Below are 2,871 nucleotides of genomic sequence, written 5' to 3'. Positions count from 1 at the left end.
ATGCAATTAAAAAATTAAAGAGCATTATAAAACTATATAATGTATGCACGTTAAAATATAATATAAGTCAAATTATCAAGGCATATATTTATTTAATTATTATTTAATAATTATATAAAATATTAAGCTTAAGAATAATATATAAATAGTTGAAGGCTTATTGTTTTTTTAATTTTAAAGCTGAATTATTTATAATTCATCAAAAACATCATAAATATTATATTATTTAGTAAATTTTATTTTTATATTATAATTTGAAAGCAAAAAAAGCTTTAAAAGCTTAGGAATTTAAAATATTGATTTTTTATCTTTTTTTTAAAATTTCTATTCTATACATAATTCAAGTCTTAAATTATCAACATATTTTATCTTTTAAATTTAATCTTAATTTAAAATGTACATCTTAACCTCCACATTGATTTGTTATTTAATAATAAATTAAAATTTTAAAGCTCAACATATTAAATACGAATTATGTAATCAACTACCAAAAATCATCTAATTTTTTAAAATCAATATGATTTCTAAGAAAAAAAAATGTTAATAATAATAATTATACAAAATAATTATTCAAATTTAACATTAATAAAAATTATATATATATGCTGTATTTTTTTTGTATTGCATGACGTTTCTTAGACAAAAGCATTTTACATTGTTTTTTTTTTTTTTTTTTTTTTTTTTTTTAATCATTTCATTAAAATGTTGTATTTTATACATTTGAAATGAAAATTTTCTTCTTAAAATGGATATGGAATTGTGAAAAAGTATTTTAGGAAGATGTATTTTTGAAGCATATTTTTAATGAATGTAATATTTTATACCACAAGCAACATCAACATAAATCAATATAAAAATAAAAATAAAAATAAAATCATTTTAATTGGAGTTCATCTATAACTAAATGCAATTGGGTCTATCAATCAAAGAATCATTCCAATAATCATCTTCTACCTCCTCACAATCATTATCTTCTAATGCAACTACCCTTTTTTATGTATGTACCTATTATATATACAATAGTAAAATAAGAACTCAATGATAATGCAAATTCTCACCTGATTACCAACTAGAAAATTGTGCATGAAAAAAAATTTAACGAACCCAGTAAAATAAAACAAAACCACGTACTCGACCCTAAAGCATAAAATGCTCATTTTGTTCCATCAAGTTAACTCAGTAAGTATTTGTAAAACACAAGGGAAGTGGACAAAACAACGAGTTCCACGCTCATACCATACAATTTTTTATTACAAGCAACCACCAAAACTCTACGCAGGGTATTCATATTTTTGAAAAAGCAATATTGGCCAATGCTGAGGGGAGAGAAAAAAACAATACAACTGCATTACAATGCAATGCAACCAGGTCAGAAGCCTAGCTCAGTTTGAATGACTGCTGGCGATGGATCGGCAAAACTACCCCTGCAAAATGAGAAAAAAATCAATAAGCACATTAACAACAAGAAGGTCACGTTAAACGCTATCTTAACATTTCTGTCTCTTCTGCATTGGTACACTGATCTTAGATTACGTGGGACTGTTTTAGATTAGTCGCATCTCGTCTAAAGTTGTAAAGCATGATTTCACACTGAGCTGTGAAAACATGTTCTCGATGCAGATCGCAATGGGTGAAATCCGTTTGTCTTTAATAAGGATTCGCCATACGCTTCCCACAACAGTCTCTTCGAGATGCTTTGGCAGTCATGATCATGGTCGTGGGGTTGTCGAATGAACATAGCCTGCTGCCCACTCGCTTCTTGCAGTTCTGCATCTGCCCATCAGTAGAATCCCCAATCTCTGACCTCTTTTGGTGTGCTCAGTGCCTCATTCATAAATTCTCGAATACCAAGAATTCGGCTGAAACTACAGCACTAGTGCTGCCTGAGACTTAGATGAAGGGCTACAGATGTGAAGATGCAGTACTCCAAGATGAGGGTGACCAGCAAGGCGAGCATGCGGTGTCTTCTGTGGCGGACCAGTTTCATTCCGGAGTACGAGAAAACTTGCATTAGGCAGTTACGGTAAAGCTTGGCATTTGAAAGATAGTTGGAGGGCTGCCAACACCAGGATCAGAGACGCGGCTAAGAAAAGTAGAATCTACACATCTCACTCGGCTAGTCGAGAGTGGAAATTAAGAAAGGATTCATCACTTGACCGATCACTCGATGGTACAAGTTTGTTGCAACAAACTGTTCTATTGTCACCAATCAAGCGCATTGTCTCGAACTCTAAAAAGACTTGAACGCTCGGTGGTAGAGCTACCTACTGGGCAGCAATAGACACACACACTATATGCAGCAGCCTAGTGCGTGAGAAAAACTCCATTTATTACTGAAGCCAACCAACTCGTCGAAAGCTAGAGGACAGAGGTAATCGAGACATGAGGTATAACTCACGTTCGTGTCACGTATATTCTCTCTGGAGGCATTTACAACATCAACAACAAAAACCAACCTCCAGCAGACCCATGTTTTAGGATTGCGCCATAACTCAACCCCTAACAAGTGGCACAAACTCAGCTACAAACATTAACTTCACGTCAAACATCGTTAGGAGATAGTGTTCACGACCGCACAATTCTGAGCAAAGTCAGAAGCTTACAGTCTACTTGTCGAAGCAGCCCCTTGCGGATGCCGCTCCCCCAAGCCGAGCCAGACCTGAAATCCCAAGGAATGTGAAGAGCTTATGTAGGAATCTGGCAACATGACCCAGCTTCGTCAGTCCACTAGCAGGGGCAACTGCACTGCTGCGCGCCGAGACACTTGATCTGGACGCTCAGATTCCAAATTTTCAGGACTTCTCCTGTCCGGAAAGGATCGTCCCGCCAGGAAGGATATCACCCGAATGTAACTCCCGACGAATCTGCGTC

At 34.8% G+C, this 2,871-nt stretch overlaps 1 long non-coding RNA gene across 1 annotated transcript; it reads right to left on the bottom strand.

The window, feature by feature from the left end:
• Positions 1-859: 859 nt before the first annotated feature.
• Positions 860-2,667, bottom strand: LOC112274922 (uncharacterized). Its single transcript, XR_002967572.3, has 2 exons — positions 2,604-2,667; positions 860-1,424 (listed from the first exon to the last, which is right to left on the bottom strand). It is a non-coding gene; the product is annotated as an uncharacterized LOC112274922 (long non-coding RNA).
• Positions 2,668-2,871: the final 204 nt, after the last annotated feature.

Source organism: Physcomitrium patens, chromosome 22 (genome assembly GCF_059467195.1).
Source record: "Physcomitrium patens ecotype Gransden chromosome 22, ASM5946719v1, whole genome shotgun sequence".
NCBI classification, from domain to species: Eukaryota; Viridiplantae; Streptophyta; class Bryopsida; order Funariales; family Funariaceae; genus Physcomitrium; species Physcomitrium patens.
Note: the sequence above shows the minus strand (reverse complement) of the source record. Positions and strands in the feature narration are given on the sequence as shown.